This window comes from Sceloporus undulatus, chromosome 2 (genome assembly GCF_019175285.1).
Source record: "Sceloporus undulatus isolate JIND9_A2432 ecotype Alabama chromosome 2, SceUnd_v1.1, whole genome shotgun sequence".
NCBI classification, from domain to species: Eukaryota; Metazoa; Chordata; class Lepidosauria; order Squamata; family Phrynosomatidae; genus Sceloporus; species Sceloporus undulatus.
Window position 1 is genome coordinate 146,882,533 of NC_056523.1, and position 13,602 is coordinate 146,896,134.

Genomic DNA, 13,602 nt, shown 5'->3' on the forward strand with positions numbered 1-13,602 from the left:
AAACTCATTGCTGGCACTTTACTGGCACCACTCGCAGTGCAGGTTGTTCCTGTACCTACTGCAGTGCTGATCTAACTCCTCTCAAGACTCCGCAAAAGGCTGCAGAGGCTGCCAGGCTGGAAAAGAGCCATTAGATGGCAGCACCAACCCATTTTCTTTTGCCTTCAGGCACAGTTAGGTTTGGGCACTGAATAGGGAGATTATAGTTGAAGGTGTATACTGGCGTCTGACTTGCCAGTAGTCAGCCTTGCAGTATGCAGATTTACCATTAACGAGTGCATGGCAGGTGGAAGTTTATACACAGCAGCTTCTCTCCTTGCAGCATTTAATGCCCAACTACCAAAGCTGCAGAAAACCATTTCGAGTCCATTGTGGACCATTTGAACCCTGCTTCAGTGCTGTGATGCCTGCTAGCATCACCCTGAATGCTGAAACAATTCTCATATTGAGAGTAATTATGAACTTAGGTACTCCTCTATGGTTATATCTCCAAATAGTTTACGGAGCAAAATGTAGCATTTCAGTACTCTCATCTTGTTTTCTTCCCCATCTTTGGGGCATCAGATCTTCCCTTAGATAAGGAAGTTTCCTTTGGGGCAGAGAATATCTGAAACCAGGTGTGGGTGTCATGTGGCCCTCCAGGTGTTGTTGGATTGCAATTCCAAGCTTTCCTCGCCATTGACTGCTGGGACAGTCCAACAGCTACTGGAGGGCTGTACGATTCTCACCACTGCCTTAAATGTCAAACTCGTCAGCTGTCCACGTGAAGACAGAAGGCAAAAATGTGCTGGAAATAGCCCAGAAGTGACAAGAGATAGCATTGTCCCAGCCAATGGGAATGCAACCCATACTTTGGAACACTGTGAGCTTTGATAGGCTTGAAGGCTAGTAAGGTATCATGGCTTCAGTGTTGGAATAGGACTGGGAAACCAGGGTTTGGCTCTCCAGTTAGCCATGGAAACCCACTGGATGACCTTGGGCAAGTCACACTTCCTCAGCCTTAGAGGACGCCATAGCAAACATCCTCTGAATAAATCTTGCTGGGAAAACCCTAGGGGTAGGCTTGATATAAGTCAGGCTTTCCTTAAAGGCACTTAAGAACCACAACAAATTAACAGTAAGAGATTCTCAGAAATTAGGAAAGTCTGTTTTTTTTAACTATTGCTCCCAGAATACCCCAGCCAATATGGCTGTGCTGTCCAAGGAATTCTTAGTCCATAAAATTAACTTTTTTCAAGCTCTAGATATTCTCAACTGTTTGCACTTCCACCCACACATGCCCATGAGAATTACTGGAGTAAATAACTCAGCACTGAAATTATGGTTCCCATGTGTGTGTGTGAGAGAGAGAGAATGAGTGGAGGGAGAAGATGTGGTTCACCAATGCATCCCTTACCAGCAGCACTTCACAGCTGCAGCACCTGCAAAGGAACTGTAACAGATCAAGCATTTGTGAGAGGGAGTGTTCCGATTGCCTCATATCACAAAGGACAACATTTTTCTGTGGAAATGCTTTGTGCTTCCAGCTGTGAGTCATCAGAGATTCAGTAATCCAGTGGTGTCCATGCATGTATGAACCAACTCTTGGTGAAGCTCATTCAAACCCAAACTCAGAATCTCTCTGTTCTGCCTATATCTCCTCCTTCACTGCAGTATGTCCCATAGCTTTTCATGGTGCTTTAACTTTGGCAGGCTGCTTCCAGCTACCTGGGTGAGCTTTCCTGTTCCAAAAAGAAAATAGGGGCATGGAATGCTTGGATTTTTTTTTAAAACCCACAATACCAGTTGCTGGTCTTTTCTTTGTGCTGTGGCAAAGGAACTTTCAAGCCCTCAAACCTTTTCATGTCCATCCCCACTATATCTACCCCAATGTGTCCAAATCTTTTCCCAAAATACTCCTGGCATAACCTCCAGCTCCTAATGCCATTGCTAGTCGACTCCAAAAATAGATGCGATCTGGGGAGATTATTAAAGCAACATGATCCATCTTATTGATTAGCCTCTTGGTTTAATAAGCTGGGTTAAGCTGTCTCTTAGCACAGTGTTAGGAGTGAGGACTGGCAGGCATTTTTGCTATCTAATGATGCATCAGCTCAAGTTGTTTGGGGGCTCTTTCCACCACTCCACCCTCCCCTCCCTCCTCTCTCCTCTCCCCATGACAGTGAGATGAATGTCACTGTTGATGCTGCGACTGCTCTAATCTTTGCTAAACTGGGGAGGGATAGATAACCTCCCAGGTGTTACTAATGTGAGTTGTATTGAAATTCTCTGATCCTGGAGCCAATTGAGCCATCATGGATTGAAATCCTCTAGCCAGTGAAGCTTGTCACAGAAACGGCCTGCTCTGCCCCCACTCCAAACCAGCAGAGTTACTTGTCAGCTGAGTTTAAGAAATAGGTAGTTTAAAGGTGAGAGAAATTCCTTCAGTGAAGTAGCCCCCCTCATCCAGATTGGGCCTGGTTTATTCCATGAAAGTTTAAGGTGAGAGGATCTGTGTGCCCTACAGTGCTTCTGCTTAGCTTCATGGCATGGAGTGAGACCCTCCCCAAGTAACTGTGCAGGGATAAGACTGAGCACTTAGATGCACACCAGGCAGTAGGCATCCTCACACCCTGGAATGTGCCATCATCACATCTCGGAGTCCAGAACAGGGATGCACAGCATGTGCTCTTCCAGAAGTTATTGGACTACATGCCCCCGCCCCAGGCGTCATTATACAGGAATACCTCAATTAACAATCCCTCTGACAAAAAAGCCACTTTTATGCTCATCCAGCTCCCTTTTCCTCCTTGTCCTCTCCCTACCCGGAGGTCTTTAAAAAGCATCAGCATTGGGAAGATGATGAAGCAGGGTTGGAGAAATGCAGACTTTTGGTGTCAGGTTGCAGCAGTGTGCCTATGATAAACTGAATGCCAAAGTCTTAGCTTGGGAAGAATGGGATTCTACTCTAGTTGATTCCACCCCAACTAATACTATGTGTGCCTGCCTATAACAGGCAGGTAAACAGCAGCTCTCTCCAGAATCCAATACTGAGCATGCTTGAACAGAAAAACAGAGAGGAAAATGGAAAGCAGATAACCTTGCCTCACCAGACACCACCACTTCCCATGTTAAAAAAACCCATAGATCTATAAATTTGGTCACCAATCTGGAAGTCATCAGAAAACCAGAGGCTGGTAAAAGAAAAAAGCACCACTTGGAAAGAAGTTTTTAAGTACTGTAGATCCGAAAGCTTCAAAATGTTAAGCAATACTTACCTAATGCACATATTTCATTTCACATGTATTTATTGGTACTTTTAAGTAAGAAGTTGGTTGCAACACATTGAATTGCTATTTTTTTAGTGATGAAGGAAGCTATCCCAGTTTTTTTTTCCATGCTGTTTTTGACTCTAGAACCAAATTTTGTGTTAAAAAAAGTCACATCCAGGAAAACACTACTACATGGTTAACGGGGGTATACCTGCACTGGTTAAGGCAGTCTAAGAACTCCTGAAGGGCCACCCATTCCCTAGGCCTAGGCTGTTTTAAATCCCTGTAAATGCGCCACAGAATTTCATGAACATTTCCAAAACACATTTAACATTCCACAGAAGGTTTGACCCAGGCAGCTAAATTGGGACTCATTTCTTAATTTGGCAGTGATTCTACTGGGTATTGTATTGTTCTAAAGTCCTCCAACAGGCTACAGGTAATGAAGACTAGGCCAAAATACCACATCTTTTTAAAGTGAACTTTTGGCACCCCTCCTGTGCAATAGTATAATAGATAACCAGCCACCCAGTGTCTTCAGGGCAAGCTCTCAGATTATCAGCTCCTCAACTGTATGGAGCTAGAGCCAGTATGACTACGACTTTGGAGACCAGGGTTCAATTCCCTGCTCAGGCATGAAACCCACTGTGTGACCTTGGGCAAATCACACCCTCTCAGCCTCAGGAGAAGACAATGGCAAAGTCCCCTGAACAAATCTTGCCAATAAAACCTCATGATAGATTCACCTTAGGATCTCCATAAGTTTGAAATGACTTAAAAGTATATAACAACAACAACAACAACAACTCTATGAAGGTGTCACTAAATTAAGACATGCTGAAATAAATACTTGTCATCTAATTGGTTATCAGTTATGTCAGTCAGCTCAACATGAAATTTCTTTAAATTTCCTTTGAACTGATACTCTTGCTTTCTTGAGCTAGTAATGTGGCCTGTGTGCCCAGGGACATTCACATTGAGCTGGGAAAGGCAGAGAAAATCCCATTCTTCTTCTAGCAGCTGTTGCATTTCCTTAAGGAAGTCTCTCTCACACTTAAAGAAGCAACAGAGAAGAGAGTTTTTCAAAGTTATTCATAATGTACATCTTCTTAAATCAAGAAACAAATCAACGACAGAGTACATACTTTGCATACAGTAGCAGAACTTGGAAAAGGTGCCAGTTTTTGGACTGCAGCTTCTAGAATCACATTGCCCACGTGGCTATAGAAGTTGTACAATTTAAAACAAGCAACATTTTCCTGAAAGTTTCAGTTTTAATCCTTACCATTTTCAGTGAGAAAGAGATTAGGGTATCGGGAACAATGGAACAGACCTCCACTGGGAACTGATGCAGGTCAACCCAGACAGTCCTGAGCTACATGGGCACACAGGGTCAAATGAATTGTGATTTTAAAGTGTTACTAGCAGCCAGTGTGTTATAGTGGTTTGAGTATTGAACTATGACTCTGGAGACCAGTATTTGAATCCCTACTGTGTCATGGAAACCCACTGCATGACCTTAGGCAAGTCACACTCTCTCAGCCTCTGAGGAAGGCAATAGCAAACATCTGAACAAATCTTGCCAAGAAAACTCCTTAGGGTTGCCATAAGTCAGAAACAACTTGAAAGGCACACAACAACAACTAGCAGCTATGTCTCTTTCTGTTTGACTAAAATATAACCACAGGGTACTCAATACAGGGTGGAGTGAGAAATTGAGTACAGTCGGCCCTTCTTATACACAGATTTTTTATACATGGATTCAAGCATACACGGTTTGAAAATGTTCCAAAAAGTATAAATTTACCTTGATTTTCCATTTTTTATAAGGGACACCATTTTGCTATGTCATTATATTTAATGGGACTTGAGCATACACAGATTTTGTTATACACGGGGGATCTTGGAACCAAACTCCAGCGTATAACAAGGGTCCACTGTATTTATCCCATTGTCTCCTGCTGTTGTCCTAACATGGTTTCTGGGCCATCACACTTGTTGTCTAGATTGTCAGAAAGCAATCTTGATGATTAGATCATTTTTCTGGTAAAATAAATTGCAGGTGCAGGACCACAAACAAGGCTAGGACCATAACAGGGGGTAAAGAACTGAAGCTCCTCTATAGTTGCTGCCCCAAACAATGAAGAATCTTGTGCCACCTCACTGGGTACAATCTTCTGTGGACTCCAAGTTGTTTTGCATCCGAGAAAAGAGGCTGGGGTCCACAAAAACGTATGGCCCAGAAAACCTGATTATATTTACGTCTTCAAAAGGTTCTTTTTTCCAACATAGCTGACTTGTCTTGAAACCTATACCTCCACACCATCCCTGTCTCAATCTGGATTGGATTTCCTTTGCTTACTTTTGAGTGAAAAAGAAATAATACATAGTAGCTAGCAAGGTGTAGTTTAACAGACTGATCTGGTATAAGGTAGCTTCCTGTGTGCCTTCTCCAACTTGGTTGTCTTGCTTCAGCCTTCAAAATGCAGTAGGACATGATTACCACAGCTGCAACCTTGCAAGTAGGTTTGAGAGGTTGCAGCTATGGCAATTACGTCCTACTTGTAGACTTCCCAGAGGCACTGGTTGATCACTGTGTTAACACAACACTATATAGATCTTGGGTCTGATTGAGGAAGACACTTCTGCTGACTTAGCAGAAAACTGGTAGGAGCAAGTGAATGAAATATACCAATTTCTTCAGCAATAGGGAAAAGGGTTCCTAGTCCTGCTGAGCTGAGCTGATAATTATTTTGCATCTGACCTAAATGTGTGTGTGGATGGTATTTGGGCTGCAGTTCTTCATTTTGATTTAGGTCAAGGGGTGAGAAACATTTGGCCCTCCAGGCATTGTTGGCCTGAATTGCAATCAACCCTCACCTTTGGCATTTGGGAGTAGCAATTAAACAATACCTGGAAAACCACACACCTTTCCCCTCCCCTATTCCACTTGCTATCTTCCCAAAAACCAGCTACATGCCAATGCCCCCAGAAACCAGCCACCTTGAGGCACCAGCCACCCTCAGGAGGACTGCCCACCTGATGCTCTTCTCTTTCCTGGTTCCAGGCAGATATAAGATCCAGAGAATACATCCGGAAACACTTGGAGGCCGCCTCCGCTGTGTTACCTCAGCCCGAGAGGTAAGTGTGTGGGTGTGGCAGTTGGATGTCCGTGCGTCCCCTTCAGGCAATCTGCTTTTTAATGCTCTTCTTTAATGGCATTAAAGGGACAGTTGGGGTAATAAGGCAAGATAAAGCAACAACAGGGCCCGCACAGCCCCCCGGGAACGGCTATTTCTAGTACAGTGCCGTGTTGCACCACATGCTTCCTGAGAACCATGTTGTTTCCTTGGACGTGGCAAGAACCTTGGGAAGGTTATGGAGGATTAAGCTTCAAGTGAACATGCCAGTGACTATTTTGGCAATACAGAAAAGTTGGTGCTGAGAAGTGTGTTTCATGGTTGCAGAAGGATCTGGCCATTCCAGAATTGGTTCTGCTGTGTCATCAATGCTGTCAGGTAAATCCACAGTCACCCCAACAAGATCCATAGTGCTTTAATTCTACAAACCAACCTCCCTGCTCTGACTTACAGTCAGGACAAAAGCAATGTTGCCCCATGATATTTTGCTGCTTGAAGTGAAGAATGAAATGGTGCCCCTTTCCCAGTCTGTGTGCAGAAACTGGCTAGAATAGCTCATATTGCCTTGGCAATAGGACGTCTTCTACCACCCCTGAGGACAATATGGGGTGTCTTGGAGGGGAGAAAGACCAGGTAATGCAAGGGAAACTGTTGCGAAGGAGTGCTTTCACTGCTGCTTCCCAGTATCTGCCCCTAAGGCAGTTGCTTTGTTCTGCATAATGACAGCAGCATCCCTGGATTCAGGAGGTGGAATTTATAGGGATAAATGAGAGTGGGAGGGAGCACCATTTGGCAGTGTCCTGGGCTGGCCCCCAGAGTCCAAACCCTCATCTCTTTCCAATTTATTTCTGCTTCCTTTTTTGTTCCCTGCCCTGCCCCTATTAAAATCTAATGATAACATGTTCAACTGTTGCAAAAGTATTGTTGTGTTATGTTCGATCCACCTTACATAAGGCCTGCCTGGAGAATAAAGACAGCTGTTCTGGAGATACATTCACCAGTTTATCAGTGGCCTTCAGTTGCTGAACCCTTGGAGCAGGGGCTATCATACTGGCTCAGAGGAACTGGCATTTAAGTGAACGCAAAAAAGTCCTTAACATTGACCTAAAGGTGGGATAATGAGAGAAGGGATGATGGCGACAGGAATGACACATATGACAAATTGCCCTCTTACAGCTTGGGGGGCCAGTGTGTGGAGGCTCTTGTCTTAACCAGGATATTGGATTTCATAGACAACACGTGCCCCATTTGGCTCACTGCTGGCTGCCCTAGGCAAGCCTCCCAGTGCTCCTCCTACTGGTTCTGATTTTGTCTTTAAGCCCCCTGCCCCACTCTGGCCCTTTTACAGATCATCTTGATGATGGACAAATACTTACTTTTATATCTGAGGTTCCAACACTCCACTTCCTTACAATTAAACTGCTTCCTGAAGAGAGACTTTTAACATTTGCCCTGGTCATTCAACCAGTTATTTGAAATATTTCAGGTGATGCATGCCTGCATACACACACAAGTGGATACAGATAGCAAAGAAGAGGGAAAGAAAGGGACATAGAAGCCATAGGCATATTTAGTAGAGACTGGAGGCTGTACTGTGAGTGGCTTTTGCACAACAATTGGATTTTTTTCCAGATTTCCCACCCTGAAAAACTTTATAATTATTACTGATTCAAGAAGGACACATTGTGGTGTGTTTCCCACCACCTCTCAAAAGAATGGAGCCCTAAATGCTGCTCTCTGAGTCTTTCATGTAGCTCTGGCCCTAACGTGACCATTTGCTTTCTGTCCCCAGAACCACACGCTGCTGCCTGGCTGCATGGCATCTCCCTGCCCTGATCATAACATTTCCAACAACACCCCTGTGAAATTGGTGGAGCTCAGTTGTTGCCAGCCCCTCAGATCCCCCAACACACACCACCCACCTTGTGTTCTCCCTTGGAGTCAAGACAGCTGTGACATTCTTTCTGTGAAACCGTCCCCCAGACTAGAAATAGCCACTGGGTTACGCATCGCTCTCGATTACAGTCAGAGTTACCTTCCAGGGTGTTCTCATAGCTTGTGTGCTGGGGATGGGGGACACACTTTATTCTGAACTACAACTCCCAGAATCCCCAACTGGTATGGGATGTGTGAGAGTTGGGGTCCTCCCAGATCAACTCTTTTTCCTCTTCTCCTTCCTCCACCTCTGGTGGTTCTGTAATTTGGGGTGCTACTTCAGGGCATCTGTTCTGAGACTAGAACATCCCCCTAAGGAGGAGGAATGTGCCTGGAGTGGCATGAGCTGCACTGTCGTCTGCAGGGCTGGTTCTCCTGCTTTCTTCCTCCCCAGAGGGTTGGGGCTGATGGCGGCACTTTGATTTGAAGCCTGTGCTTGTCTGTTGAGAAGCCAGTTCTCCTCCTGAGTTCAGTGGCACTTAACTAGACAGCCAGGACTGCGCTGAGGATTGGAGCTTCTTGTCCCCTTAGGCATTGCACCATCCGCCTACGAGTGTAGAAACTGTTATTGTCAATAAATAATCTCCAGATAATGCATTTGTTGAGACACTGAAAATGTTACTCGTATAAGCTAATTAATTGGATAACAGCAAAGCTGTTGTTGCAAGGTTTTTTTAATCCTCTTGGTTTATTGGCAGCTCTAGAAGTTTTCTTGCTCTTTTTCCCCCTCCTCCTCTACAGGATGAGTGAAGGCACAGACTCTGAATAGTGATGAGGCATCAAAGATGTTTTCAAGATGTCATAATCCAGACAAGGTACCACTCAGCCTTCTAGGTGGAGAGCTTCCAACCACTACTGACTTCCTGGTGCAACAGGATTGCAGCCAGGGGGCATGAGGAGGCTTTATCAACCGTCCCCAACCAACTTCCAAAGGCACTTCTTCCCATTTTGTGGCAGGAAGTTGGATTCTTGCCTCTGCATGTGGACTAATGATCCAACAGGATGAGATGTTAATTATAGGACAACAACAACATGTGCAAAATAAATAGCAGTGGGGAGCCCTCAGAGGCCTGTGGGGTGGCTTTTCCCCCACCCAGTTCCTTCCAAATGAGAAGGGCTCCATCTCTTATACACCCAGAAGCATGGCTAATCGGTAGCCTTTCTGGGGATCATGGGGATTATAGTCCAAAACATCTGGATGGTTTGTTGGAAGGCTGCTATGATAGTTGAGAAAGGTGAGCATAACTCTTTCTTGCCCTATCATATTTCCATCCCCTCTCTGACACTTCTTTTTGCTTTAAAAGCAACACACACAAGCAGAGGAAGTTTATTTAGGTTTAGTTGAAATGCAGACAGCAGCAACACTGGAGAAGTAATTTTCTTGGGACTTCATAAGAGGAAGACAGCCTGTGTGTTTAATCTGTGCTAGTCAAAGTGGTGTCAGACTATCTGCTGCTGGCCCCTGGAGAGTATCTAGGAAAGAAATAACTACAGTAGTTGTAGCCAGTGGACACAAGTATGGTGCTGGTCTCTTGCACATGCAGGTGTGTATAAATTGCCAGTCCCTCACATCAGATAGCCTGTTAAATTGCCCTTCCCAACCCCCATTCCAAGGCTGTTGACCTTTCTATTATAGCTGCTGTTTGCCCAATAAATGTCATGTCTTGTTTGGTCTGCAATCCCATCTCCATGGAGAATATGCCTATTGTGTTTGGCATGAATGTCTACATGTATGTGCCAAACAGTCAGTGACACCATCTTAATTTCTGAAGAAGCCACAAATCCAGCTGAAATTAGTGGAAATGGAATAGTAGAGCAAAGGGGGAGTCAATATGCTCAGGCTATAGAAACATCTGCTCCTGGTTCTTTTTCACCAACAGGGTCATCTTTAGTTGTGGTGACATCCCTACTCATGGTGTCACTTGGTGCAGAGGGGTCTGCAGAGGGGCATGGCAATGACCAAAAGGGCACAGTCCACCCTTTCCTTTACCACCATAGCAGAAGCTTCTTTATGAAGAGGCCTCTGCCACTGCAGTGAAGCTGGGAGGGACATGCTTGATCTTTCTTACCCCATAGCAGGAGGAAGGCCCAACCAGGTGTCACCCAGGGCAGGCTGCAGTCCCTGCACCACATTAATTCCACCACTGTCAAGGTGCAGAAGTCTTTGCTTCTGATTTTGATGTTTTAATGGTATGTTAGATGTTTGATTTATGTGAAACACTATAAAGAAACATTCCACTGATCATCCTATAAATGATTGCCAGAGTGCCTATGTGTACCATTTCCTAATATTAAATTAGCATGTATGCCTAGTAGTCATCTGTACTTGATTCTATGGTCAGAAACCAGGCAGTGGGGATAATGGAGAAATACAGAAAAGAAATCATGATTTTGAGTGAGGAATTATATTAAGAGCTTTGAGTTTGTCATTTAAAGAGATTCTAGTTGTTTGTGTTCTCTCTCTCTCTCTCTCTCTCTCTCTCTCTCTCTCTCTGTTCCTTCCCCCTCCACTATTACTAGAGTTCTTTTTTAGTGACACAGAATTGCTGGTGCTTCTGGCTTTTCTCTCCTCCTCCTTCATCCCCCCCTCCATACCACTGCCACTCTCTTTGTGATCGTTGCTGTCAATTTCACACCTCCCTGAGGAACAGATGCTGAATCCTCAACTCCTGATGGTCCCAGCAGATGGATGGAGATAGGACTTTGTGTATCGGGTGGGTGTGTAACTTGCGGAAGCCAACAATCTGCTGCCTTCTTCTGTAGGAGGCTCCAAGGCCTGGGCTGAAGTTTAGACTGTGGAAGAGCTTTAAATCTTGCCTGATGCATCAGTTGTTCAGGGGTAACAGTGTTTTCGCCTCCACCACTTGGCATCATGCAGCCAGTGTGGCCTTTTGGCAGTTCTGAGCATCTCACTGTAGGCCTACAGATGAAAGAATACTCATAGTGTGTCAGTTATGTACAACTCTTCGGTGGCATTAAGCAAAGTCTGTCTGCAAAACACTGTAGGGGGTTTGTACAACAGATCTAGCAGCAACAGTAAAAGATATTCAGCCAACCTGCAAATTGTTGACTTTCTTTTCTGCAGTTGATATCACCTCTAAGATCTCCTCCAAATGAGTTCTGACAGTACTACTTGGCCTTGGCCTGTGGTGGTACCCATAGGATTTCCCCTGTTGGATTCACTAATACCCTTCAATCCCATCCCACAGTCCACCTGTTGCCCTGCTGCTCCTTCTATCTTTGTCTAAACCATTGGTCTCTTCATTTTGACTTGGAGCCCCCATGTCACCCCCTAACAGTATAGCCAGGTCCTCAGCCTCCTTCCTTTCAATTCCATCCCAAAGCCATATGTTATCCCAACCTTAGGGTCTCCCCCTCTTTTCTGTTTATTGCGATCTGTCATTCCAGCTCTTCTATCACCACTGCTGTTGCTGCCTCCGCCCTAAATCCAATCTACAGCTGCCCTCTGACCCAGCATCTTGGACCTCTGTACATCCAGTGCTGTCAGACCAATAACACTCATTCCTGGTGCTGGGTCCATGATACAGCAAATTTTCTGGCCTTGCAGCATGCCAAGGTGGCTGGATACTAATGCAGCACTGCAAATCTCCACACCATCACCATCCTTTGCCAGCTAAGTGGCACAAAGGCCCAATGCTGTCAAGGAGGCAGCAAGAGCAAAAAGTCCTTGCAGCTGGCATTTTCTTTGACTGGAGCTAGACACTCAGCTGCCAGGAGCCCACCTGTGACTCAAAGTGTGCGTGCGTGTGTGTGTGTGTGAGAGAGAGAGAGAGAGAGAGAGACTTTCTGCCACCCAGTCCCTTTGTAACTGGGAAGGATCTGCAAAGTGCCATTAGCAAACTCTGCCTACAAAGGCAAATTCAATCTGGCTGAGATGCTTGTGCCATCTGTGCACAGCTGTTGAGGTGGAAACGAGGGAGCCCTTGGGCCATCCACCAGATGGGTCCATCCATCATTCCAGGCCTCCACCTGTTCCCCCTCACTGGTGCTCATTGCTCTGGAACTGGAAAGATCTCTTATCATGGCACAGCAGGGCCATTTAAAGGAAGCCCACAATCTGTCAGAAAGAAAACATGGGTGACAGAACAGGAGGTTCTCCTTCCTCTGCTCTCTTCATAGGGAGTCCAAAATTAGCGCTGGCAGGTGGTGGCATCCTGTCAGGTGGGGTGGTGAACTTACTCTAGATTTGGTCTGACCTTGAAAGGAGCTGAACTCTCTCCCCCAAAATAGGCTCAGGATCTTGTTGAGCTCTTTTAAATTTTGGATTTACTACCTTGCTGAAGGGAAGTCACCAGTTGCTATTGGTGATTAATGATCAGCAGGGAGAAGTAAAGAACCAATGGACTACTAAAGGAGAATGAGGCAACCCTTCTATGGATTTGTGAGGCTGTGGGGCAGGGGGGAGGCACCTTCACCCATCCTTCTTCATAGCTGCTGTATTTCCTTGTGTTGTGGAAGCTTCCTGGAGCTTTAGACCGGACAGGGGGCATTCTCTGCTCACATCAACTAGGTATTTCTTGCTCCTTGCCCAGGCTGCTTCAGGTTGGGGAAAGCCATACTACTTCATTCAGTTCCACATGTTGCAAAGAGGAGGAGGAGCAGCAGCAACAGAATGTTCATTTTACAGAGCTGCTCTTAATTCTCAGATTCTCCCTTCTGTTTTCTATGCTGGGTAAAGGATGGTGAAAATATTCCATTTCAGTTTCTCCCATTATCCGATATAAAAATAAAAATCTCAGACACTTTCTGTCCTGAATATGAATGAATTTGCAAAAGCTGATCAATGATTTGAAAGCCGACAGAAGCAAAATTCTCTTCCATCTGCGCTTTCTAAATTCAATAGGTACAGCTGTTTTGAAGCCAGAGAGCAACCTGCTTGCCATATATTTGTTCAAGATGTTGCGACTCTCAAGGAAAAGAGAAAGGTGTAGCACCCCTAGTTCAACCCAAAACTTGGTTGAGTACCTGAAGATTCTGTCTAGACTTTAAGACCGAACTCTGGGCCTAGATGGGCAAATCTATTTATTTTGGCTTCTCCTATGTTTGACTGTTTTAAATCTCAAGTTATTTCCACTTTTCCTTTTACATATATGTTTAGCTTGTGTGTGACTGAACTCCTTCTTTTATTTTTGCTGGGTTTTAATTCTCTGTTTGGCCACATGCCTATAACTAAGTAGATGGTTTTGTTTGTTTGTTTGTTTGTTTTAAAAAATGAGGCAAAGCTTCTTCAGTGGATTGTCCTCTTCACCACCAGC

At 44.9% G+C, this 13,602-nt stretch overlaps 1 long non-coding RNA gene across 1 annotated transcript; it reads left to right on the plus strand.

Annotated features, from left to right (window-relative positions):
• Positions 1 to 5,316: 5,316 nt before the first annotated feature.
• On the plus strand, positions 5,317 to 10,641 carry LOC121923635. Its single transcript, XR_006102421.1, has 2 exons — positions 5,317 to 6,392; positions 9,068 to 10,641. It is a non-coding gene; the product is annotated as an uncharacterized LOC121923635 (long non-coding RNA).
• The last annotated feature ends 2,961 nt before the right edge of the window (positions 10,642 to 13,602 follow it).